Raw genomic sequence first — 27,799 nt, 5'->3', positions numbered from 1 at the left:
GTGTGGCTCAGAGGGGCTGGGCTCAGAGCTAGGGGTAAGGGCTGCGGGGGGGATGATGTCGGGGGGGTGCGGCTCAGAGGGGCTGGGCTCGGAGCTAGGGGTCAGGGCTGCGGGGGGGATGGGGTCGGGGGGGTGCGGCTCAGAGGGGCTGGGCTCGGAGCTAGGGGTCAGGGCTGCGGGGGGATAGGGTCGGGGGGTGCCCAGCTCAGAGGGGCTGGGCTCAGAGCTGGGGGTCAGGGCTGGGCGGGGGGAATTTGGTCGGGGGTACCTGGCTCAGAGGGGCTGGGCTCAGAGCTGGGGGTCAGGGCTGGAGGCGGGATGGGGTTGGGAGTGTCCGGCTCAGATGGGCTGGGCTCGGAGCTGAGGGGGTGCCCGGTTCAGAGGGGCTGGGCTCGGAGCTGGGGGTCAGGGGTTGTCCCGCTCAGAGGAGCTTGGCTCAGGGCTGGGCGGGGGGATGGGGTCGGGGGGTGCCTGGCTCAGAGGAGCTTACCATGCCGTCTCCCCCCTCTCCTAGAGCCTCAGCGAGCCGCGTCCAGGAGCTCCTGCCGCTCCGTCCACCGGAGCTCGCAGCCCCGCCCCCTTACCACGCGGCTCTGAGCGGGAGGACCTCAGGCCTGCCCGACCCACGCAGCTGCAGCGCTGTCCAGGGCCGCTCCTGGACTCAGCGCGCTGAGGCGCCGGGGGATGGGGGAAGGCGAAGGCAGACGTGGGGGGGAGCCTCCAACATTCTCGTGGGGGTCCCTGCGGGGCCCCGGGCCTGGGGCAAATTGCCCCACTTGCCCCCCCCCGGGAGGCCCTGGCTAGACGTCCAGATTGCATGCTTCCCTAGGGAGTTCCCTGCCTGCAACCAGGGCCAGGAAATCCCCTGAGAATTTAAAGCAACAGATCCCAATTTTAACAGAGTTTTCAATACACCACACACTTCAGTGCATGCTCAAGCCCCGTGGACATCCACAAGGCTCGGAGCCGCATGTGCTCAAAGTTAAGTGTATGTTTAAGTGCTTTGCTGCGCTGGGGGCATGAAGCCAAATCAGTCAGGCATGTGGTCCTGGGGTGAGTACAGTGACTCTGGGAGATAGGAATCCAGCCTGTGCCTCTTCCTGACGGGCCAGGGCAGCACATATTTCCAAAAGGCCTGCTTGCAACAAGCTGTTTTGAAAACCAATAAACGCCGCTAAAGGGGAAAGAGGGGGCAATAGCTCAGTCTGAAAGAATGTCACAACCAGCAGGAAAGGAAAACTGGGTTCCGTGCATTCCCCATGGCTCAGCTCCATGTTTATCCAGAAGCAATGCAGACTCTGCAGTCCAAACACAAGCAATCTCCAAAATACAAATGCATTATCCACAATATTAAGTAATGCATTGACTAAATACCCTGTTCCCACACTTCCCTTGTTAAAAGAACATAACCAGATGTAGAAAGAGCTTGGTTCTCATTAAGATCAATGGAGATTCACCCTCCCTGCCTCCCCTCCCCCGAGATCAGTGGGAGCCAGGGGGTTCTGAGCACCCCTTAGAATCTGGCCACTACATCCCAGGCAGCTCTCAAAACAGAACAGACGAGGGCCTGTTTGATTGTGTAATGTGGATGTCAGGAACAAGGTTCAAGGTCGAGTACTGTGAACCATCAAGGCAGCTTATATAATGTTGCCCCTTTTCAGCCTGAGCCGCTAGTCCAAAGGCCCTGGGGATAGTCCAGTTGGGAGTAGAAATATCAGCCAGGTATTTATTTGAAGCAGTTTGGTTTTCTTACAAAGAGTGCACGAAGCCCTGAATGCAGAAGGAACCAAATAGCAGGGAACAGCTTCCTTTGCTCACAGCACCAAGTGTGCTCTTTTCAGCCTGCACCCCTGACCCAAGAATCTCTCCCCAGGTTTCCCCAGGGTCAGAAACTCCTCCAGCTGTGTGGCTGTCTCTCAGCCCTGGTCTACACTATGAGTTTAGGTCGAATTTAGCAGCGTTAGATCAATTTAACCCTGCACCCATCCACACGACAAAGCCATTTTTGTCGACTTAAAGGGCTCTTAAAATCGATTTCTGTACTCCTCCCCGATGAGGGTGTAACCCTTCTGCCCATCTAAGTTGGCAGCAACAAGGGCCGGGTTCTGTATCTAGGGGTTCCGTTTCAATAACGCAATGCAAAACCGGCTCGAGCCCCCACCCAGTGACCTGGGACAATTACATACCACCCCCTGGGTGCCTCTAAGAGGCAATACTTCCCCTCTCGCAAGCACGGAGTCTGAGTGTAACAGAAAATGTTTAATAACATGAGGTAAACGACATCAGCATTAAATTGGAAAAACACCACCAACAGGATTCATAACACAAACCATGAGCAAAAAAAAACAAACGAACCCACCCCAGCAAGTTGGGCTGTGTCCTTTCCCTTGGGTTCTTGAAACCAGCAAACCAAGGATCACCAAAGTCCCAAAAGTCCAACAACCCCCCAAAGTCTCTGTCCCTGGTCAGTGCAGCCCCAGAGTTTGGGGGGGGGCATGCAGGGTGTTAAGGGGCACCTTACGTGATCCGAGGCCGACGGGGTTCCGCCGCAGCCTTCACCACGAGCCGCTCCACTCCGCCAGCTGCCCCGTGAGCTGCTCCCGCCATCCCACAAACTGCTTTGGCAGCTGCTCCACTCTGCTCACCGACCTGTGAGCCGCTCAGCTCTGCTCCACTTCAGCCGTTCCTTGGGCCACTCCCACAAGGCTCCGCTCTGCTTGCTGCTCCTCCAGCCACTCCACTCCGCTCCACTCACCGACCTGTGAGTCGCTCAGCTCCACTCTGCTAGCTGCTCCGCCAGCCACTTAGCAATATAGCTTCAGGCTCCCCCACTAGTTAACACAGCCTCAGTGATCTCAGCTCTTAATAACTTTAGCTCTTTTGTGATTTCAGCTCTTAGCAATTTCAGCTCATAGTAGGGGAGCCCCAGTGCTAGTGCACCAGTGGCCCAAAGTGAATTCAGCTCAGCATTTTGGCATTTTGGGCTGTATAAGTAGGGGCATTGCCAGCAGATCGAGGAACGTGATCGTTCCCCTTTATTCGACATTGGTGAGGCCTCATCTGGAATACTGTGTCCAGTTTTGGGCCCCACACTACAAGAAGGATGTGGAAAAATTGGAAAGAGTCCAGCGGAGGGCAACAAAAATGATTAGGGGTCTGGAGCACATGACTTATGAGGAGAGGCTGAAGGAACTGGGATTGTTTAGTCTCCAGAAGAGAAGAATGAGGGGGGATTTGATAGCAGCCTTCAACTACCTGAAGGGGGGTTCCAAAGAGGATGGAGCTCGGCTGTTCTCAGTGGTAGCAGATGACAGAACAAGGAGCAATAGTCTCAAGTTGCGGTGGGGGAAGTCCAGGTTGGATATCAGGAAAAACTATTTCACTAGGAGGGTGGTGAAACACTGGAATGCGTTACCTAGGGAGGTGGTGGAGTCTCCTTCCTTGGAGGTTTTTAAGGCCTGGCTTGACAAGGCCCTGGCTGGGATGATTTAGTTGGGAATTGGTCCTGCTTTGAGCAGGGGGTTGGACTAGATGACCTCTTGAGGTCCCTTCCAACTCTGATATTCTATGGTTCTATGATTCAGCAGCCTGTAACTAGACTCCTAATGGAATCAAAGTTAGTTCTGATATTCAACAGCAGAGAGGAGGTAGTGCAATTGGTGTTTCAACCCCTCAGAGAGGGGCCCATACCATCAGATACTAATACCTATCCCCATTCTCTTTCTATTCACTGGGTTTTGTAACCCATGCCCCTTGTCAAGCAAGTGCTACTTAGGTAATGGTGAAGGACTCACTCAGTCCTTCTGTCATACAACAGTTTCACTGTCCTTGATTCACAGAATCAGGGTAACAAAACTTTATTCTTCTGCCCCAATAACAGAGAAAACTGGGGATCCCACACCAGCCAAAGTAACCACTTTGAGTTGCTGTTGTTTCATGCCAGGCGGGTGGGTGTGCCTATGCAAACAAGATCAGCCCCTTGAGTTCTTTTCCACACTCGCCATAATTCATCACCAGATGTCAGGGTAGAGCTCATCCTGACTCTGCTTACAAGGGGATTAGCGCTGAAATCGACATCGCCGGGTCGAATTTGGGGTAGTGTGGACGCAATTTGACGGTATTGGCCTCTGGGAGCTATCCCAGAGTGTTCCATTGTGATCGCTCTGGACAGCACTTTCAACTCAGATGCACTGAGGTGGCGAGGTAGACAGGAAAAGCCCTGGGAACTTTTGAATTTCATTTCCTGTTTGGCCAGCGTGGCGACCTGATCAGCACAGGTGACCATGCAGAGCTCATCAGCAGAGGTGACCATGAAGTCCCAGAATTGCAAAAGAGCTCCAGCCTGGCCCGAATGGGAGGTATTGGATCTGATCGCTGTATGGGGAGAGAAATCCGTGCTATGAGAACTCCGTTCCAAAAGACAAAATACCCAAATATTTGAAAAAATCTCCAAGGGCATGAAGGCTATAACAGGGACCCGCAGCAGAAACGTAAGGAGCTCAGGAAAGCCTACCAAAGAACCAGAGAGGCAAACGGCTGCTCCGGGTCAGAGCCCCAGACATGCCGCTTCTATGATGATCTGTATGGCATTCTAGGGGGGTGCCCCTACAACTACCCCACCCTTGTGCGTGGACTCTGTGAATGGATTCTCACTCAACAGGGATGCAGATTTTGGGGACGAGGAAGATGATGATGATGATGAGGTTGAAGATGGGGCACAGCAAGCAAGCGGAGAAACCGTTTTCCCCGACAGCCAGGAACTGTTTAATCACCCTGAAGCCAGTACCAAGGCGGGCTCCCGGACCTTGAAGGCGGAGAAGGGATCTCTGGTGAGTGTACCTTTGTAAATATAATACATGGTTTAAAAGCAAGCGTGTTTAATGATTAATTTGCCCTGAAGACTTGGGATGCATTCACGGCCAGTACAGCTAATGGAAAAGTCTGTTAACGTGTCTGGGGATGGAGTGGAAATCCTCCAGGGACATCTCAATGAAGCTCTCCTGGATGTACTCCCAAAGCCTTTGCAAAAGGTTTCTGGAGAGGACAGCCTTATTCCGTCATCCATGGTAGGACACTTTATCACGCCAGGCCAGTAGCACGAAGTCTGGAATCATTGCATAACAAAGCATTGCAGCGTATGGTCCCGGTGTTTGCTGACATTCAAGCAACATCCATTCTTTATCTCTCTGTGTTATCCTCAGGAGAGTGATATCATTCATGGTCACCTGGTTGAAATAGGGGAATTTTATTAAGGGGACATTCAGAGGTGGCCGTTCCTGCTGGGCTGTTTGCTTGTGGCTGAACAGAAATCATCCCCACTGTTAACCATGCTGTGGGGGGAGGGGTGAAGCGATCATCCCAGAGAATTGGGTGTGTGTGTGTGTGTGTGGGGGGGGTTAGTTGGGTTTGTGCTGCACGTTAACCCGAAAACTGCAGTCCCTCCTTTTAAATGGCCAACCCATTTTAAATGGACAACCCAACGGGTGCTTGGTATGGGAAATGAGGGCACTGCTGTTTGAACCATTTCCACATGTTATGAAGATTAAAGAAGCCAAAAGACTGTGGCTTACCATGGCTGCCTGCAAGCCAAATTCTGTTGCCCACCGGCCCTGCGTGTGTGATCTCTCACACCAAACTGGCAGGCCCTCAATATAAGAGGCAAAATGTGATCTTGTAAAGAAAGCACACGTGCTCTGTAATGTTAACAGTTTGGTTCACCGTGAAAGAGTCTCCCCATTGTTCTCTAAAATGTGTCTTTTTAAATACTACTCTCCCTTTTTTTCCTCCCGCAGCTGCAAATGTTTCAACGCTCCCCGTATCATCTCCATCCCAGAGGCTAGCGAAGATTAGAAGGCAAAAAAACTGCACTCGCGATGAAATGTTCTCTGAGCTCATGCAGTCCTCCCACACTGAAAGAGGCCAGCAGAATGGGTGGAAGCAAACAATGTCAGAGTCCAGGAAAGCAGAAAATGAACGCAAGGACAGGTGGCGGGAGCAAGATGAGAGGTGGCGGGAGCAAGATGAGAGATGGCGTCAGCGTGATGAGAGGAGGCAGAAAGCAATGCTGAGGCTACTGGGGGATCAAACTTGTAGTATTGTTGAAGTGCAGGAAAGGCAGAAGGAGCACAGACCGCCGCTGCAACCCCTGTGTAACCAACCGCCCTCCTCCCCAAGTTCCATAGCCTCCTCACCCAGACACCCAAGAACGCGGGGGGGCGGGGGGGGAGGCCCTCCGGTCACCCAACCACTCCACCCCAGAGGACTGCCCAAGCAACAGAAAACTGGCATTCAATAAGTTTTGAAGTGCAGTGTGGCCTTATCCTTCCCTCCTCCCCTCATCCACCACCCCACCCAGTGCTTCCCTCCTCCCCCACCCCTCCCGGGCTACCTTGGCAGTTATCCCCCCATTTGTGTGATGAATTAATAAAGAATGCATGAATTTGAAACCACAATGACTTTATTGCCTCTGCAAGTGGTGAGGAGAGAGGAGAGCGGTTGGCTTACAGGGAACTAGAGTGAACCAAGGGGGCGAGTTTTCATCAAGGAGAAACAAACAGAACTTTCACACCGTAGCCTGGCCAGTCATGAAACTGGTTTTCAAAGCTTCTCTGATGCGCAGCGCACCCTGCTGTGCTCTTCTAACGGCCCTGGTGTCTGGTGGCACGTAATCAGTGGCCAGGCGATTTGCCTCAACCTCCCACTCCACCATAAACGTCTCCCCCTTACTCTCACACATATTGTGGAGCGCAAAGCAAGCAGTAATAATGATGGGAATATTGGTTTCGCTGAGGTCTAACTGAGTCAGTAAACTGTGCCAGCGCACTTTTAAATGTTCAAATGCACATTCTACCACCATTCTGCACTTGCTCAGCCTATAGTTGAACAGCTCCTGACTACTGTCAGGGTGCCTGTGTATGGCTTCATGAGCCATGGCATTAAGGGTTAGGCTGGGTCCCCAAGGATAACTATAGGCCTTTCAACATCCCCAACAGTTATTTTGGTCTGGAAAATAAGTCCCTTGCTGCAGCTGTTCACACAGACCAGAGTTCCTAAAGATGCGAGCGTCATGTACCTTTCCCGGCCATGCCACGTTGATGTTGCTGAAACGTCCCTTGTGATCCACCAGTGCTTGCAGCACCATTGAAAAGTACCCCTTGCGGTTTATGTACTGGCTGCCCTGGTGCTCCGGTGCCAAGATAGGGATATGGGTTCCATCTATCACCCCACCACAGTTAGGGAATCTCATTGCAGCAAAGCCATCCACTATGATCTGCATATTTCCCATAGTCACTACTCAGCTCAGTGATTGCTTTGGCTACTTGCATCACATCAGCCCCCACAGTTGATTTGCCCACTCCCAATTCATTCCCGACTGACCGGTAGCTGTCTGGCGTTGCAAGCTTCCAGAGGGCTATCACCACTCGCTTCTCAACTGTGAGGGCTGCTCTCATCTTGGTATTCTTGCGCTTCAGGGCAGGGGAAAGCAAGTCACAAAGTTCCATGAAAGTGCTCTGATGCATGCGAAAGTTTTGCAGCCACTGGGAATCATCCCAGACCTGAAACACTATGCAGTCCCACCAGTCTGTGCTTGTTTCCCGGGCCCAGAATCGGCGTTCCATGGCATGAACCTGCCCCATTACCACCATGATGTCCAAATTGCCAGGGCCCGTGCTTTGAGAGAAGTCTGTGTCCATGTCCTCATCACTCTCATCACCGTGCTGCCGTCGCCTCCTTGCCTGCTTTTGAAGTTTCTGGTGCTGCATATACTGCAGGATAATGTGCATGGTGTTTATAGTGCTCATAACTGCCGCAGTGATCTGAGCATACTCCATGCTTGCAGTGGTATGGCGTCTGTGGGGAAAAAAGGCATGAAATGATTGTCTGCTAAACACACACAACTGTCACACCAAAGCCTGGCCAGTCATGAAACTGGTTTTCAAAGCCTCTGTGATGTGCAGCACGCCTTGCTGTGCTCTTCTAATCGTAAACAGACTAATCAGCAAACAGCGCCAGCGAGCTTTTAAACGTCTGTCCAGGCTTCATGAGCCATGGGAGCAAGGAGTAGGTTGGAGTAGGTGCAACCGCACGGTGCTGCCGGCTGGGAGAGCAGCCTGAGGCAGAAGCCTCCAGCTCGCATGATGTTCCAGGCAGGACTGAATCTCCATTAGATGAAACTTAAAGAAGAGAATGACCTGGAGTCACTCCCATTTATGTACCATAGCCGTGAATAGAGGGACCGAGGTGCACCAATATCTGCAATGGCCGGGAAAGGATTAAATGAATCATAGAATCATAGAATATCAGGGTTGGAAGGGACCTCAGGAGGTCATCTAGTCCAACCCCCAGCTCAAAGCAGGACCAATCCCCAACTAAATCATCCCCGCCAGAGCTTTGTCAAGCCTGACCTTACAAACCTCTAAGGAAGGAGATTCCACCACCTCCCTAGGTAGCCCATTCCAGTGCTTCACCACTCTCCTAGAGAAAAAGTTTTCCCTAATATCCAACCTAAACCTTCCCCACGGCAACTTAGACCATTACTACTTGTTCTGTCATCTGGTACCACTGAGAACAGTCTAGATCCAACAGTCTTTGGAACCCCCTTTCAGATAGTTGAAAGCAGCTATCAAATCCCCCCTCATTCTTCTCTTATGCAGACTAAATAATCCCAGTTCCCTCAGCCTCGCCTCATAAATCATGTGCTCCAGCCCCCTAATCATTTTTGTTGCCCTCCGCTGAACTCTTTCCAATTTTTCCACATCCTTCTTGTAGTGTGGGGCCCAAAACTGGACACAGTACTCCAGATGAGGCCTCACCAATGCCAAATAGAGGGGAACGATCACATCCCTCGATCTGCTCTCAATGCTCCTGCTTATACAGCCCAAAATGCCTTCTTGGCAACAAGGGCACACTGGTGACTCGTATCCAGCTTCTCATCCACTGTAACCCCTAGGTCCTTTTCTGCAGAACTGCTGCCTAGCCACTCGGTCCCTAGTCTGTAGCAGTGCATGGGATTCTTCCGTCCTAAGTGCAGGACTCTGCACTTGTCCTTGTTGAACCTCAGCAGGTTTCTTTTGGGCCAATCCTCTAATTTGTCTAGGTCCCTCTGTATGCTATCCCTACCCTTCAGCGTATCTACCACTCCTCCCAATTTTGTGTCATCTGCAAATTTGCTGAGAATGCAGTCCATGCCATCCTCTAGATCATTAATGAAGATATTGAACAAAACCAGCCCCAGGACCAACCCTTGGGGCACTCTGCTTGATACCAGCTGCTAACTAGACATGGAGCCATTGATCACTACCCGTTAAGCCCGATGATCTAGCCAGCTTTCTATCCACCTTATAGACCATTCATCCAGCCCATACGTCTTTAACTTGTTGGCAAGAATACTGTGGGAGACCGTATCAAAAGCTTTGCTAATGTCAAGGAATAACATGTCCACTGCTTTCCCCTCATCAACAGAGCCAGTTATCTCCTCATAGAAGGCAATTAGGGTAGTCAGGCATGACTTGCCCTTGGTGAATCCATGCTGACTGTTCCTGATCACTTTCCTCTCCTCTAAGTGCTTTAAAATTGATTCCTTGAGGACCTGCCTCATGATTTTTCCAGGGACTGAGGTGAGGCTGATCGGGTCCTCCTTCTTCCCTTTTTTAAAGATGGGAACTATATTAGCCTTTTTCCAGCCATCTGTAACCTCCCCCGATCGTTATGAGTTTTCAAAGATAATGGTCAATGGCTCTGCAATCACATCCGCCAGTTTCTTTTGCACCCTCGGATGCAGTGCATCCGGCCCCATGGACTTGTGCTCGTCCAGCTTTTCTAAATTGTCCTGAACCACTTCTTTCTCCACGGAGGGCTGGTCACCTCCTCCCCATACTGTGCTGCCCAGTGCAGTAGTCTGGGAGCTGAACTTGTTTGTGAAGACAGAGGCAAAAAAATCATTGAGTACATTAGCTTTTTCCACATCCTCGGTCACTAGGTTGCCTCCCTCATTCAGTAAGGGGCCCACACTTTCCCTGACCTCCTTCTTGTTGCTAACATACCTGAAGAAACCCTTCTTGTTACTCTTAACATCCCTTGCTAGCTGCAATTCCAAGTGTGATTTGGCCTTCCTGATTTCACTCCTGCATGCCTGAGCAATATTTTTATACTCCTCCCTGGTCATTTGTCCAATCTTCCACTTCTTGTAAGCTTCTTTTTTGTGTTTAAAATCAGCAAGGATTTCACTGTTCAGCCAAATGAGATGTACCCAGATAATCCTGGTTTGGAACAAGCAGCAGCCAACTCATGAGAGCCTGATCCAAAGGCCAATGGAGAGACTCCCATTGACAGCAATGGGCTTTGGGTTAGGCCCCAAATTATCCACATCCGTGCTCTGCACATTGTCTTATAATGTGGTCAAGACTGGTCAGTGCATTGTTGTGCTGGTGACAGGTGTGAGCCTGCCAACCCTGCAGACTGGAACATTCTCATTAGGCACAGAACATGGAGAGGGCAGTAGTGCAAGATTCCCCAATATTAGCGTCTGATCATTGGCCTCTACCTCAGTGTGGAATGGGCAAGAGGCAGTTAATTTCCGTGCCTCTTCACCGTGCAAAAAGTTCTGTTGCGGAGGGGTTAGGCTGCTGCCACACACTTTCCCCCAGTTCCCCCTTGCCCAGGAATGCAGGATTTCAGGACTCAAGTCTCAAAGGTTAGCAAACCACGGAATGCTCAGTTACAATCTGGCCATGAATCCATTGCCAGCCGGATAGTGCTGCATTAAAAACCTCCCACAAACTGAGGTCGACATGGAGATCACTTGGGGAGCCCTAGAACTGAGATGCATTTTCTTCTTCAAGACAGCAGCTCTCAGTAAGCCTGAACAGTGGCTCCAGCCCAACCTCTGGGAGCCAGCTTTATCTCTGGGATTCTTGTACCTGTCGAATATAGGTCTCTCTGCTCTCCTGACAGAATCAGTGCTTTGCCTGCTGTCTCGGATGTGTTGCTTTCGTCCAAAAACCCAAAATTCTGGGGAGACTGAAATTCCGCTGTGCTTGAACCGGAGTAATAACTATTTGCACATTTCATCATAGCTAATCAATTACAATTGCACAATGACCTTTCAGCCGTGAGAGCGTTTGGGTCAGGGGAAGTCGGGAAGGGCAGAGATGTAGATGTTTTAATCTGGATTCACAAAGTCTGGTGGGATTCATCACAGTCCTTATAGCAGAGGTCCCCAAACTGTGGGGGGCACCCTCCTAGGGGGGTGCAGAGGAACATTCGGGAGGGGGGTCACGGCTGGGGCCCGGGCAAGCCCCCATGGCTAGCAGGGAGGGAGTGCCACTCAGCTCTGCTCCTGGCCCCGTCACCAGGGCTCCACTGCTGGCCCTGTACCTGGGGCCCCAGCTGCTGGCCTCGGCCCCCGGCTGAGTCTCCGCTTCCAGCCCAGCCTCAATCCCAGAGCCGCAGCCCCACTCCCGGCCCCAGGGAGGCAGACAAAGGTAAGTGGGGGCACAAAGTAAAAGGTTTGGAGACCACTGCCTTATAGACTTCCTGTTCTGCCATGCACACTCCTTGACACGCCATATGCCCTAATAACACTTGCTGTCAGTGTCTTTGTTTAAGGGACTCACCTTGTTAGACTCATAGACTTTAAGGTCAGAAGGGACCAGTATGATCATCTAGTCTGACCTCCCGCATGATGCAGGCCACAAAAGCTGACCCACCCCCTTTCCCTTGACTCAGCTGTTGAAGTCCCCAAATCCTGTGATTTAAAGACTTCAAGTCGCAGAGAATCCTCCAGCTAGCGACCCCCGCCCCATGCTGCGGAGGAAGGCGAAAAACCCCAGGGCCTCTGCCAATCTACCCTGGAGGAAAATTCCTTCCCGACCCCAAATATGGCGATCAGTAGAACCCCGAGCATGCAGGCAAGATCGTCCAGCCAGACCTTCATTGACCATTGATACTATTTACCTGCGATGGCACGTTGTTGATTAATTGACTAAAATCACGTTATCCCATCAAACCATTCCCACCATAAACTTATCAAGCTTAATCTTAAAGCCAGAGAGGTCTTTTGCCCCCACTGTTTCCCTCGGAAGGGTGTTCCAAAATTTCACCCCTCTGACGGTTAGAAACCTTCGTCTAATTTCAAGCCTAAACTTCCCCATGGCCAGTTTATATCCATTCGTTCTCATGTCCACATTAGTACTGAGCTGAAATAATTCCTCTCCCTCCCTGGTATTTATCCCTCTGATATATTTAAAGAGAGCAATCATATCCCCGCTCAGCCTTCTTTTGGTTAAGGTAAACAAACCGAGCTCCTCGAGTCTCCCTTCATACGGCAGGTTTTCCATTCCTCTGATCATCCTAATGGCCCTTCTCTGTACCCGTTCCAGTTTGAGTTCATCCCTTTTAAACATGGGAGACCAGAACTGCACACAGTACTCTAAATGAGGTCTCACCAGTGCCTTGTATAACGGAAGCAGCACCTCCCTATCCCTACTAGATATACCTCGCCTAATGCATCCCAAGACCGCATTAGCTTTTTTCACAGCCACGTCACATTGCCGACTCATAGTCATTCTGTGATCAACCAGGACTCCGAGGTCTTTCTCCTCCTCCGTTACTTCCAACTGATGCGTCCCCAGCTTATAACTAAAATTTTTGTTAGTCATCCCTAAATGCATCACCTTACACTTTTCACTATTAAATTTCATCCTATTTCTATTACTCCAATTTACTAGGTCATCCAAGTCTCCCTGCAGAATATCCCGATCCTTCTCCGAATTGGCAATACCTCCCAACTTCGTGTAATCCGCAAACTTTATCAGCCCACTCCTACATTCGGTTCCGAGGTCAGTAATAAATAGATTAAATAAAATGGGACCCAAAACCGAACCTTGAGGAACTCCACTGGTGATCTCCCTCCAACCTGACAGTTCACCTTTCAGTATGACCCGCTGCAGTCTCCCCTTTAACCAGTTCCTTATCCACCTCTGGATTTTCATATCGATCCCCATCTTTTCCAATTTAACCAGTAGTTCCTCGTGCGGTACCGTATCAAACGCTTTACTGAAATGGAGGTATATTAGGTCCACCACATTTCCCTTACCTAAAAAGTCTGTTACTTTCTCAAAGAAGGAGATCAGGTTGGTTTGGCACGATCTGCCTTTCGTAAAACCATGTTGTAATTTGTCGCAATTGCCATTGACCTCAAGGTCCTTAACTACTTTCTCCTTCAAAATTTTTTCCAGGACCTTGCATACTACAGATGTTAAACTAACAGGCTTGTAGTTACCCGGGTCACTTTTTTTCCCTTTCTTGTTGCATCATTATGAATAAGAACAAGCCAGTTCCCTGGAATTTGGCACCATTTAAGGCCGTTTATGCCATGTAGCTGCAGTGGCCTTCAAGCCAATCATTGATTAGAGAATAATGTACATTGGTTAGGGTTTTTTCTAAGGTTTGCCTGTACGTGCAAGTTGGAATGCTTTCTACTGGACAAGATAATTTTAGACTGATGTTACATCATGAAAAATGTTTAAATAAAAGTTTGGTTTCAGAGTGACTTGCATAACCAAGAGTACTTGTTCTACTAGGGAACTGGTCCAGTAATTAAAACGGGAAGCGGTTATTCAGTGGAATAACTAAGTCATAGTTGCAGAACTGGCTATAACAGATGAGGTGGTTGCCAAAGTCAGCAAAATATTAGAAGTGGCAAAAAGGATAGCGTTTGTAGGCTGTAAGGGCATACATTTTCTAGTTTGCCTAGAGCAGAGAGTTGTCTTTGCACAGCAGTATTAAAGGAGCTGAACTGGGACAGCTCAGTGAAGAGCCAAGAAAAAATGTATCTTCCTTTTAAAATAAAAACTTGCAAATAGCTGATTACAATGTGAGCCGCCCAGCCACAGCGATTACAGAGGAGAACCCATAAAACACAGCTACAAGAGGTGGCAGCTTCAGGCCAGTCATTGTGGTAGGTGCTATACGACGGGATTCCCTAGATGTTACTGTGCTCAAACCCACATACCTGCACCCTCAGAATCATACACTAAAACCAATGCCATTGATTAAAATGAACTGACAAGCCAAGGGAATTCCATTCTTGGCCCGACCTGCTATTGACATCAATAATGAAATTCTTGTAGAACGGGATTGGGGGACCCAGGCTACAGTTACGCAGAGTGCAGGCTGAGCATGTAGATTGTAAGCTCTCTGGGACAGGGCTGTCTGTTGTTCTGTGTTTGTACAGCATGTGGCACAATGGGGACCTGGTCCAGGGCTGGAGCTCCTAGGTGCTACCACAATACAAGCCATCAACACAAATTAGGACAAAGTTTTCAAATTTCTGTGGTTAACTTGAGCAGCTACATCCAAATTTAGGCACCTGAGTGAGTGAGCTATCTCCCAGCAGCTGGAAGCTCCAGACAGGTACAATGGCTGTTGAATTCAACATGAGGTAAGGGGGCTTAGCCCCTAAGCGATATGGTCCGCACTTCAGAAGATCCAGCTCTTCACTTCTCCCCTTTATTTGCAGTCAGGAGTTGGGCTGCTTTCCACTTACACCATGAAAATATGTAAGTTCAGTGAAAACATGTGCCAGTCCTGACCCTGTGTCTTGAGTTGGCATGTAGCTTCCTGCAGGACACAATCAATGGCCACTGCCCACCTCAGTTGTGGAGGGGGAGGAGAAATGAGATAGTCCAAAAACATTATGACTTGGAAAAACACAGAGACAAAAGCTTCCTTGGGCTCGTTAAGGCTGATACAAGAACAAAGGAGACAACTATGGTAGAAAAATAAGCTATATTCCATGGATATGCAATAGAATGTCTCTACATGTAAGATACAACAGTGCTCCATGCACTTCACTCACCTCCCCATTCATTTCTGGATCCAGTTTCCTACCCTTATCTGAGTGTTAGCTCTAAGGACATGGAGCACATTGGTTACTAAGGGTCTAATCCTGAAGACATAGGGTGAAATCCAGGCTCCCTTGGCGTCAATGGAAAAACTTGCACTGGCTTTAATGGGGCCAGGATTCCACCCATAAACATCACATAAAAGGAGATCACTGCCGTAAGTCAGGGCTCAGGGTCAGATCCAGACAGATGGCTTTTATGAGGCATTGTTTTACACAACAGGTTTTCAAACAGAGGGCTTTTCTACACTTGAAATGCTGTAGCTATGCCGCTGTAGCACTTCAGTGTAGACGCTACCTGCACCAACGGGAGGGGTTTTCCCCATATTAAATAATATTAAAAATAATTTCTACTCTGCAGAGTGACTCTGTGAACTGGGGATCCATATTGATTATGTCTCAGCAGTTTCCATAGCAGATGCAGGACCAGATTTAGGGGCAGGTGACCCAGGTGACCGCCTGGGGTGCCGGACTTGGAGGGGCATCGGGCTTGGGGGGGGCTTGTTGTTAGCGACAAAAGGGAAAATAGAATGTTTGAAGTGACATGTTTCAGGTATTCCATATGTGGATTCATTTTTCACTAACCTCCTAGAATGTTCTGGACCTTTGTAGAATCTCATGGAACCTCCAGACTTTTTGAGAACTATATTCTCCTTGAAGCTCCTAGAATGTTGTCAGCCATGCTCTCACGAGTAAGGCTACATTTTAACACAGGTATTTTTAGTAAAAGTTATGGACTTTTACTAGTAAAAGCCATGGGCAGTAAAAAAAATTCCTGCCCCTTGACTGGTCCAAGACTTGTACTATACCCCAGACTAAATCTTGGGAAGGGAGGTGGCCTGGGGGGGGAGCACCACAGGTGCTTGGGGGAATCTGGGGTGTGTGTGTGTGCCGCGGGTGCTGGGAGGGGCAGAGGGGCGGTGTGTGGCTTGGGACCCCCACTGGCCATGGCCAATGGGAGCTGCGTGGGCGGTGCCTGCAGGTGGAGGCATTGCGCAGAGCCCCCTGGCTGCACCTCCCCCTAGGAACCGAGAGATGTTGCTGCTTCCGGGGAAAACCCCCCCTGAGATGGGGGGCAGTGGTGATGCCCTGAGACTGCCCCAGCAGAAGCCGGTACAGCTGGCTGCTGCAGAAGTCATGGAGGTCACAAAAAGTATATAAGGGGTGGGGCGTCACCAGTCAGTCAGTGAGATGCAAGAATGAAGTGAAGTGAGAGCCCAGCTGCAATATTATGAACCTTGTTTTACTGTGTACTTGTGTTTTAAGACTTGAAGAGTGTAAGTAGTGACTATTGAGATGCCAGAGATATCTAACAAACCCCTATCTGCACAACAATATAACATAAACACTGTTACTTCTTTTGCCATGCTTAACACGTAACGTTTGATGACTTTCTAGGATTGCGGAACATAGACTTTTGCTCTCCCTAATACTGTGCTTTCCCCCCATAGAAAATAAAAGATGTCCCAGAAGAATCCTTCAGGAACTCAGTATAGGAAGTGAAAAGCTCAACTGCAATCTAGCTTGCAGCAAGGGGCAAAAATGATGGGGAAAATATCTGAAACGGAACAACACAGACTGGGCTTTAGGCAGTAGCGATCATCCCAGTGCAGGAGAAAATGAGGAGTGAAGTGTAAATTATGGAAGTTCTATTACGAAGGAATTAGCAGATTTATCTGAAGATGAGGAATGGAAATGTGAGGAATCATAGAATCATAGAATATCAGGGTTGGAAGGCACCTCAGGAGATCATCTAGTCCAACCCCCTGCTCAAAGCAGGACCAACCCCAACTGTCCCAGCCAAGGCTTTGTCAAACCAGGCCTTAAAAACCTCTAAGGAAGGAGATTCCACCACCTCCCTAGGTAACCCTAGGAAAGTGATGGAGAATCGTTAAGTTTTCCAGGAGGCGTAAAGGAGAGTAATGATAAAGAAGAATTAGCCTTGCATGATGACAGAAACACCCGTGAGAAAAATTGCACACCACAAATTGATACATCAGATCCTGCTTTATGGCTGGTGATCCTAAACTCTGCTGATATGGATTGTACAATTTTGAATGGGCTGGGGAAAATCGAGGATATGACGTTTCCAGCAAATGAGTAGAAGCGACACTTCTCAAAGTCACCCTGTGAAAGAGTGCTCGAGAATGGTGAGAAACTGAATCGGTGTTGGCTAGTTTACTCAAAATCAACTGACAAAGTAGTCTGTCTTTGTTACAAAATATTTGACAAGAATTCCAAATCATTGCATGTGCTTTCCAGGTACAATTACTGGCATAACTTAGCTGATGCTCTGAAGTAACATGAAAAGTCACTTAACCATTTTATGGCCCACTCCGAATAGATGGAGGTCGAGTCCAGGCTCAAGCTGAATAAATGTGTAGATGCAGAAGACCAGCACATTATTAATGTAGAAACCCAGCATTGGAGGAATGTGCTCAAGCATGTGACCTCAATTACCCTCTTCCTTGTAAAGAATAATTTGGCTTTCTGGGGCTCGTCAGAGGAGTTGTTCACTGAACATAACAATAATTTCCTCAGTTTAGTAGAGCTTACAACAATGTAATGCGTGAGCACCTATATTGAGTAGTTCCTAATGGAACTATGGACCATTATTGCAGCAAAACAATTCAATTGATTGACCTTATGGCAAGAAAGGTGCTTGATAACATACTGATGCAGCTCAGCAAAGTGAAGTATTACACCATAATAATGGACGGTTCTGCCACCATTAGTCACACTGAAAAGATGTCATTCACAGTAAGATTTGTTGACGATGAGGATGGCTGTATTCAAGTAAAGGAACACTTTATCTGTTTCTGGTCTGTGGATGACTGTACTGGAAAAGGCCTAACAGGACTGTTTATGAATGTTTTGAATGAGAATAAAATAAAGCTTCAAGACTGCCATGGCCAAGGCTATGACAACAGCGTGAACATGAAGGGAAGAAACATTGGCATCCAGGCAAGGACCCTTGGGTCAGACCCACTTCCGGGATCTCTCAGCTCATGTAAATGGGGGCTGCTCCATTGCTCCATTGAAGTCAATGGGCCAGAACCCCAGCTGGTGTCAATCAGTGCTGCCCCCCTGAAATCAATGGAGCGCTGCTGATTCACAGCACTCAGGCTGTGGCACTCTGTATTTATTCTGGTCTATCACGGGGTGCATTGCTCTAGGAATTATTGTGGGGCAGGTCACTGGCCTGTGTTCTAGCGTGTGTCAGACTAGATGATTCCTGTGGTCCCTCCTGACCTTGGAATGTGTGAATCCAACAGATTCTGTTATGGAGTGGGACACAGGCAGTCTGGCCCAGTAGTTAGAACAGGAGCCACGTCTTGTGGGCAGAGCAGGTGTCCAGGTTGGGGAGTAAAGCCAAAGATCAGCACCAGAGTCACCTGCCAGTTACCAGAATCAGGGGTCAAGCCAGAGTCAGGAGTTGAAGCTGAGCGTCAGAGCTGGGGTCAGGAGTCAGAGGCCAGGCTCAGAGTCAGGACTGGTAAGTGACGATGGAATCAAGGTGAGGGCAGGAACTGAGGAGAGGCAAGGATCAAGCAAGGAGCAGGAACACAGTGGGAGGAGCAAAGGCAGAGGTCAGGCAGGAGCAGAGTAGGAATCAGGAACAGGTTGGAAGCAGCCGCAATAGGAAATCACCTTGTTACTCAGACAATTTCCTGGGCCTCATTTTGGCTTAAATAGTGTGTTGGACCAATCGGTGGAGCCGGGTGATCCTCCAGTCAGGGCTCCCGTGGGCGGTGCCATGGCTGAGGCTATAGACCTACTAGCTTCTCAGTCCCCAGGCTTTGGCAGGTAGTGGGTGGAGACCAGGCTGTGGCACTCCCAGGCCTGGGGTTGAGATCCATGGCATTAGTGTTAACCAAACAAACAGCATTTTGCCATATGAGCAGTGCTACAGACCCTGAACTGAAGTAGGTCAGGCTTTTAGAGACTAGAAAATGCACCTTGGCCGGGGAATTTTCTGGGAGTGGCAAATAGCTTCATTTAGGTGTACAGGATTTGGAAAGCCATCTATTCATAGAAAGCCTGTTATTTACTTTGATCTATGAGGAGAAAGTCAGATTGTCAGGATTGTAATCTGACCAGAATTCCACGGCTGACAGCTGGGCGCTGCATGTGTCCCGTGCCGCGGGAACCGCTAAACATTTTCAACTGTCTCATTCGTTCTCCCCCCTGCCCCTGTCTCATCTCTTAGTCCAAATCCATCCTGTTCCCTGGGTATCAGATGGGGTGGGTGGGGGGAGGGAGCCCAGCAGCAGCAGCTCGCTCAGATCAGCTGTTTGCTTAAACAGGTTCGGCAGCAACCGCAGGTGCCTGTAGTGACTGCAAGTCAAAGCACTGGAAACAGTTGGCGGGTAACAAAAGTGAAGCAAATCGTTCCCTTGGATACGTTTCTCCTTGGTCCCGAGGTTCCTGCATGGGTGTTACATAGGGCAAGGAGGGAGCGATGTTGGGGGAAGTGAGGCAGGGAATGGAGGTGAAATTTAGAGTTTGGAAGGGGACTGCTGGGGTGAAGGAGAAGGGCTAGGAATGCTGCTGGCTGGTAATGTACTGGGAATCTCGCCAGGAATAAGAATGCAGTATTGACCCCTGATGTGCATTGGCCCTTCCAAACAGAAAGGAACTATTGGAGCAGGGAGCATAGGTGGCCTGTATGTCCTACTCGACCACATTTTACAGAATGCACCACTTATGTCTCCACCCAACTGCCTACTCCATCCTCAGCCCAAGGAAATCAGTGGCATAATGCCCATTTCCCACACTCAGTGGCCCATGCTTTGCAAAGGTGTGTGGCCCATGCCAATGCACAGCATCTAAGGCTCTGGCCTGGGAAATCTGGAAAAAGACAAGGGAAAGATTAGATCCACAGGAAACTCAATACAAAGGAATACACAACATCAAGCTGAAATTAGCTAATAGAGCTGCACATGAAATTAGTCACACTAAAGGAAAAGGAACATATTCTCAGCTGACAGTTTGCACCAGCTGGAAATCTGCTCCCGTAATACTTACCTGACCAGTGTCATCTGATTTTGAAGGGCCGTGCTTTGAAAAAAAGGGAAAACAGATCAGGTCAAAGACTTTTGGCTTTTCATTTATTGTGCAGAAGGACAGTTACATGCGTATCACTGAGCGCGAAGCACATGCAGTGTCTTGGCTGCACAATGTTTAGGTATCAGTCCTGTACGGAAAGACATATATGATTGCCTTAGTGAAGGCTGTGAATATACGATTCAGGCTTGTGCTCTGCATGGTCACAGATGACCTATCTTGCTAATCAGGATCAAATGATCCCAAAGAGGAAGGTTTTTAATAACAGATATATTGTCATTTGCATGGAGATCAGATGAGTTCCACACAGCAAACTGCATCATAGTCCAGTCTTTCATCACAAATCAATTCAAACAGATTACAGAAATCTTTAACATTTATAAGCACCTGGTAAGACCTGTTCCCCAGGGTCTTCTGATGTACCAGCTCTGCTGCTCTTTTAAAAAGATATTGGTTTCCATTGCGTGACCCTAATGCTATGCCAGTGTCATTACATTGAAATGAATGTGTGGCACTGCAGTGTACAGCAATGAACCACGCCGCTGGCATCAGCACTGCAAAGATCTCTACACTAATTACCTGGGCTCATATCACTGGCACTTAAGAACATGATCTTCCTGCAGCATTTGGATTCTTGGCATATAATCTGCCTGAAAGAGAGCAAGCACTGAATTTCTCAAACTAATCACAGTTTTCTTGTCATCTGATGATCACAAAGCACATTAGAAACATTAATTAATTCTCTGAATGAATTATGCTAGGTATACTACGCCGCTCATCTGAGTGGTATGTTAGTATACCAAAACAACAAGGAGTCTGGTGGCACCTTAAAGACTAACACATTTATTTGAGCATAAGCTTTTGTGGGCTACAGCTCACTTCATCCATGCATAGAATGGAACATATATTGAGGAGATATATATACACATAGAGAGCATGAACAGGTAGGAGTTGTCTTACCAAGAGAAGTGCCTACTGAATTATCTCCACTACTTTAACAAGCACAATGGTTTCTTTGCAGAGTCTCCATCCAAGGCCTATCCCAATTTCCTTTAGATATAACCTGAGCACAGCTCAAGCTGGGTTGGCTGCAGAATAACTTGGAATCTTTTACAAATGTGTAAACATTCATTCAGACTAAAAGAGACACTACCAAACAAGCTGTCAGTGAGCTCAGTACTTCACGCTTCATGGGCGGGTGGCTGGATTGTAGCCAATGAACAGCACACACTGTTGGGCTGGACTCTGCTATTTCCAGGTGAATGGTACATGAAATGTGCAGCATGGTGCTAGGAACAAAGTTAAGATGGACTGTGCCAGAGTTCCAATAGCGGGTTAATCCTCCTCCTGCCTCCCCAGGAACCTACTCTCTACTGCTTCTACTCACAGCCAAAACAGGCCACAAGAGCCAGTCAGTGCTAAGAGGCAATTGGCCATTAATTATCATAAAAACGGAACTTTTTTGGGGGGGAGACTTTCAAATGTGCCTACGGGATGCAGGAGTTCATGTACCACTAACTTTCAGTGGGAGGTGTGCTTCTAAATCCCTTTGGGGCTTTTGAAAATCTCTCCCTTAAATGTTCTGTGAAGCACCTATAAATAGCAAGTGATGACCCTGAAGCTAATACTGGGTTTGGGATCTCTGGGCTCTGCAATGAGGCTGTATTTTGATCTCAAGGCTGAGCTGCTCTCTGTTTAGGATGTCAGCTCAGCCACACCTGAGTGAATTCCAGCCTCATAATCCCCGCTACTGTGCCATATTTGTTCCATAAGGGACACACACAGTGATATCAAAACTTGGCAGCACTCAGAGGGGAGATGTCTCCAAACCTGCTAGAACATCATTATTTAGTTGCATGATACAAGAGGAAATTTAATTGAGCTTCTATAGCATGTGGTGCCATAAATTCAAGTGAGGTCATGTCATCTTCAGAGGTCAGACACAAACACAATCATTAAAACAAACCACTAATCCTCTTTAAATAAAACAGAGCAAAGTGTCCGGACTACTGCCCTGGTGTGTAAATGACTCCTTGACACACGCTGCAAATCCCCCCCCCAAGCCTAATATGCTTCATATAACCTGGTGCAGGTAGGGTAGCATGACTACTGAGCAGATGTAGCCCAGATGCTGTGTCTGGAACAGAATGGACAGCGACCATGCTGGCATATCCCTAGCCTGGTCTGCTTATCATCGGGAGATCACTCCCTCTGTACTGTAGGCTGCTTCCCTTCATTAGGGTGCTATCTTCTAAGGACAGGAATAAGGTGTGCCATATATCAAAACATGCCCCCCCTGTATGAGGCTCCTGCTTTATTAACTCCCCTGAGGCTGACCCAGGCCCACAGGAGAGTTCCTGAAGAAGGCCCAGTATGCTCTGTCCTAATTATCCATGAGCACTATTATCTGTGTGACATCAGTCTGTGAGGAGAGTCAAGTGCTTCCTTGTAAAATCACCATTTATGGATTGTTAGGCCAATGCCACCTGACTTGAGTTGTAAAATTCACTCTAGTGACAATTGGCAGCCGTTTCCTTCTGCTCTAGTCACATGGAATCCTTCTTCCAAATAGCCCCCACTTCCTTGATCTCAGCAGGGGGAAATACAGGTCTGGGTGGGGGGTATCAGACACACGCAGCTGTTTGCAGCAGGGAGGAGAGATCGGGTTGAAAAAGTCAAACCCGTCAGCAGCTGCTATTAAAGAGTTGCAGGGTCACAAGTCCCTGTTCTCCTTTCTCTCTCTCTCACAGCAGCTATATGTTTGATTTGGGCCTAATTCTGTAGCCTTGACATAGAATCATAGAATATCAGGGTTGGAAGGGACCTCAGGAGGTCATCTAGTCCAACCCCCTGCTCAAAGCAGGGCCAATCCCCAGACAGATTTTTACCCCAGTTCCCTAAATGGCCCCCTCAAGGATTGAACTCACAACCCTAAGTTTAGTAGGCCAAACCACTGAGCTATCCCTCCCCCCTGAAAACATGAACAGCCCCATTGGCTCCAAGGGTTGGAACCTTAAATATTTGTCTGTATATGAAGGATTTGGTGATCACACCCACTGCCTGGCCATAGTACTTCAGACATAAGCACCTAAACAATAACCTGTTTGGCACCAGTCCAATAGCATTTCACTTCTTGCAGGAGGCAGGTGGCAGAAAACGGAGTATATTTTGGACAGCCAATGAGCTGTTTTGTCATTATCCTAAAGCTGCAGCTTTAAGAACAGATGGACCCCAGACAAGCAGGTGCTCCCACCATGCAGTGCCCCTAAGTCCTCTTTAGCTCTAGTGGTGACAGACAGTCTCATGATCTGGGCTGGACAGGAGCCAGCAGTGTTTTGTAGCAGCACGCTGGACAATGCTGCTAGGGGCTAACGTGAGATGGTTTGCATTGAATGCCATCAGTGGCATGTTTTCACACTGGGTGTGTGAAGGGTGATGGACAGGAACAGTGGACCCTGGGCCAGGACTAGCAAGTACAGAGGAGACACAGTCTCAGTTCCGTGCTCTGTCACTGACTCCCTGTGAGATCGGGATTTCAATGGAAGTTAGGAGCTTAAATACCTGAGGACATGGACCTTAGTCCTTCTGAGCTTCATGCCCACCTGTCCAATGCGCATAGTGGCCCTGCCTTCGGGACAGGGGGTGGTGAAGATTTCAGTATTTCATGTGTTTGAGACACAAATACTACCGTGGTGGGGGCTGTACAACTGCCTGTGATAGATCCACTTCCTCACCCGGATTGAGCACATCACAGCCCCTGCCAGAGCTGGCCAGCACACTCCACACTCCCGGGAGCTTTGGGAGGGTCCCAGGTTGGTTTGCAGATGTGAGGGGCTGTTGGCACTAGGGCTATTGCCAGCACCCTGCCTGCAGCTTTCTCAGATTGCTGCTCCCTGAGAGATGTAGCTAAACCAACCAAATCCCAAGTGTAGACAGAGGTAGGTTGATGGAAGAATTCTTCTGTCAACCTAGCTACCGCCTCCCAGGAAGAAGAATAGGAGTACTTGTGGCATCTTACAGACTAACAAATTTATTAGAGCATAAGCTTTCGTGGACTACAGCCCACTTCTTCGGATGCATATAGAGTGAAACATATTTTGAGGAGATATATATACACACATACAGAGAGCATGAACAGGTGGGAGTTGTCTTACCAACTCTGAGAGGCCAATTAAGTAAGAGAAAAAAAAACTTTTGAAGTGATAATCAAGCTAGCCCTGTACAGACAGTTTGATAAGAAGTGTGAGAATACTTACAAGGGGAGACAGATTCAATGTTTGTAATGGCTCAGCCATTCCCAGTCCTTATTCAATCCTGAGTTGATTGTGTCTAGTTTGCATATCAATTCCAGCTCAGCAGTCTCTCGTTGGAGTCTGTTTTTGAAGTTTTTCTGTTGTAAGATAGCCACCCGCAGGTCTGCCATTGAATGGCCAGACAGGTTAAAGTGTTCTCCCACTGGTTTTTGAGTATTATGATTCCTGATGTCAGATTTGTGTCCATTAATTCTTTTGCGGAGAGACTGTCCGGTTTGGCCAATGTACGTGGCAGAGGGGCATTGCTGGCACATGATGGCATATATCACATTGGTAGATGTGCAGGTGAATGAGCCCCTGATGGTATGGCTAATGTGATTAGGCCCTATGATGATGTCACTTGAATAGATATGTGGACAGAGTTGGCATCGGGCTTTGTTACAAGGATAGGTTCCTGGGTCAGTGGTTTTGTTCAGTGATGTGTGGTTGCTGGTGAGTATTTGCTTTAGGTTGGGGGGTTGTCTGTAAGCGAGGACAGGTCTGTCTCCCAAGATCTGTGAGAGTAAAGGATCATCTTTCAGGATAGGTTGTAGATCTCTGATGATGCGCTGGAGAGGTTTTAATTGGGGGCTGAAGGTGACAGCTAGTGGTGTTCTGTTATTTTCTTTGTTGGGCCTGTCTTGTAGGAGGTGACTTCTGGGTACTCGTCTGGCTCTGTCAATCTGTTTTTTCACTTCAGCAGGTGGGTATTGTAGTTTTAAGAATGCTTGATAGAGATCTTGTAGATGCTTGTCTCTATCTGAGGGATTGGAGCAAATGCGGTTATATCTTAGAGCTTGGCTGTAGACAATGGATCGTGTGGTGTGTCCTGGATGGAAGCTGGAGGCATGTAGGTAAGTGTAGCGGTCAGTAGGTTTCCGGTATAGGGTGGTATTTATGTAACCATCGCTTATTAGCACAGTAGTGCCCAGGAAATGGACCGCTTGTGTGGATTGATCTAGGCTGAGGTTGATGGTGGGATGGAAATTATTGAAATCATGGTGGAATTCCTCAAGGGCTTGAGGATGCAATGGATCTGTCATGCTGAATCTTGTAAAACAACTGGAGTGAACTACGAGGGTATTCAATGTTGTTTGAAAGACCACGGACCATGCTGAGAAAAATGGGGGCATTTGACAGGAAGCACAATTGTTGTACAAGAAATTGTGCTGACTGCAAACTGCACTTATGAGTATATTTCATACAATGCGATACTAGAAAAATTTGACAACATTAGTGTAAAACTTGAAAGCCAAGTCTGTATCTTGTCATTTCTGTTAATTTGCTTTCTTTCTTGAAATAAGTTATCACAAACTTAACGTCTGTTTGACGATTTTGAGGAGGAAGCAAACAAATAAAATAATGGGAAGTGATACTGGAAAGAAAATATTTCCAGATGGCAAAAGTGACACTGTGCTTCAAAGAAGAAGGAAATCGAAGTTGAGGGATTTGATGTTATCCTCGACAAGCTAAATTTAGAACTAAAAAGAAGTGACTCTTATGCTGAACTATCCATGAGGTTTGGCTTCCTTATGATGTTTGCTCAAGTGTGAAGCGAAGAAGAGATGAAAACATGCACTCAGGCATTGCTCAATGCTTGCCCAAATGATCTAGAACCTGAACTTTTTGTCAGACTGTATCAATTTTCAGCATTTATAAGCTATTGGGGCATGCAGGATAAGAGTGCCACTGGTATTATCAATTTTTTGCATGATAAAAATCTGAGTAATGTCTGTCTGAACAGTTTCAGTGCATTGAGACTGCATTTGTGTGTACTCACTGCCACCTGCGAAGCATAGCAATTGTGCTCTAGACTTGCCTTCATAAAAAAATCATCTTTGGTCAACTGTGGTAGGAATGAAGCTTAATGCTCTTGCTATCATGTCAGTTGAATGGGATTTACTTTGCACACTGTCATTTGAGGATAAAATAAACTGCATTTTTCCAGAAGACTGGAAAAGGACAAATATAGGGACAATCTATAAAAAGGGAAATAAGGACAACCCGGGGAATTACAGACTAGTCAGCTTAACTTCTGTACCCGAAAAGATAATGGAGCAAATAATAAAGCAATCAATTTGTAAACATCTAGGAGATAATAATGCGATAAGTAAGAATCAGCATGGATTTGTCAAGAATAAATTGTGTCAAACCAACCTAATAGCTTTCTTGGACAGGGTAACAAGCCTTGTGGATGGGGGGAAGCAGTAGACGTGGTATATCTTGACTTTAGTAAAGCTTTTGATATTGTCTCGCATGACCTTCTCATAAATAAACTAGGGAAATGCGACCTAGATGGAGCTATTATAAGGTGGGTGCATAAGTGGTTGGAAAACCATTCCCAGAGAGTAGGAGGACTTGTGGCACCTTAGAGACTAACAAATTTATTAGAGCATAAGCTTTCGTGGACTACAGCCCACTTCTTCGGATGCATATAGAATGGAACATATATTGAGGAGATATATATACACACATACAGAGAGCATAAACAGGTGGGAGTTGTCTTACCACCTCTGAGAGGTCAATTAATTAAGAGAAAAAAAACTTTTGAAGTGATAATCAAGCTAGCCGAGTAGTTATCAGTGGTTCACAGTCAAGCTGGAAGGCGATAACAAGAGCGGTCCCGCAGGGATCGCTTCTGGGACCAGTTCTGTTCATTATCTTCATCGATGATTTAGATAATGGCATAGAGGGTACACTTATAAAGTTTGTGGATGATACCAAGCTGGGAAGGGTTGTAGTGATCAATGGCTCCATGTTTAGTTGGCAGCTGGTTTCAAGTGGAGTGCCCCAGGGGTCGGTCCTGGGGCCGGTTTTGTTCAATATCTCTGTTAATGATCTGGAGGATGGCATGGACTGCACTCTCAGCAAGTTTGCAGATGACACTAAACTGGGAGGAGTGGTAGATACGCTGGAGGGTAGGGATAGGATACAGAGGGACCTAGACAAACTAGAGGATTGCGCCAAAAGAAACCTGATGAGGTTCAACAAGGACAAGTGCAGAGTCCTGCACTTAGGACGGAAGAATCCCATGCACTGTTACAGACTAGGGACCGAATGGCTAGGAAGCAGTTCTGCAGAAAAGGACCTAGGGGTCACAGTGGACGATAAACTGGATATGAGTCAACAGTGTGCCCTTGTTGCCAAGAAGGCTAACGGCATTTTGGGCTGTATAAGTAGGGGCATTGCCAGCTCGAGAGACGTGATCATTCCCTTCTATTCGACATTGGTGAGGCCTCATCTGGAGTACTGTGTCCAGTTTTGGGCCCCACTCTACAAGAAGGATGTGGAAAAATTGGAGAGAGTCCAGCGGTGGGCAACAAAAATGATTAGGGGCTGGAGCGCATGACTTATGAGGACAGGCTGAGGGAACTGGGATTGTTTAGTCTGCCGAAGAGAAGAATGAGGGGGGGATTTGATAGCTGCTTTCAGCTACCTGAAAGAGGTTTCCAAAGAGGATGGATCTAGACTGTTCTCAGTGGTACCTGATGACAGAACAAGGAGTAATGGTCTCAAGTTGCAGTTGGGGAGGTTT

At 48.0% G+C, this 27,799-nt stretch overlaps 1 long non-coding RNA gene across 1 annotated transcript; it reads right to left on the bottom strand.

The window, feature by feature from the left end:
* Positions 1–6,439: 6,439 nt before the first annotated feature.
* On the bottom strand, positions 6,440–20,153 carry LOC135983506 (uncharacterized). The gene is made up of 2 exons (XR_010601182.1): positions 10,044–20,153; positions 6,440–7,851 (listed from the first exon to the last, which is right to left on the bottom strand). It is a non-coding gene; the product is annotated as an uncharacterized LOC135983506 (long non-coding RNA).
* Between the last annotated feature and the right edge of the window lie 7,646 nt (positions 20,154–27,799).

This window comes from Chrysemys picta, chromosome 5 (genome assembly GCF_011386835.1).
Source record: "Chrysemys picta bellii isolate R12L10 chromosome 5, ASM1138683v2, whole genome shotgun sequence".
In the NCBI taxonomy this organism is placed as follows: domain Eukaryota; kingdom Metazoa; phylum Chordata; order Testudines; family Emydidae; genus Chrysemys; species Chrysemys picta.
The sequence above is the reverse complement of the archived record's forward strand: the minus strand, read 5'-3'. Positions and strand labels throughout refer to the sequence as shown.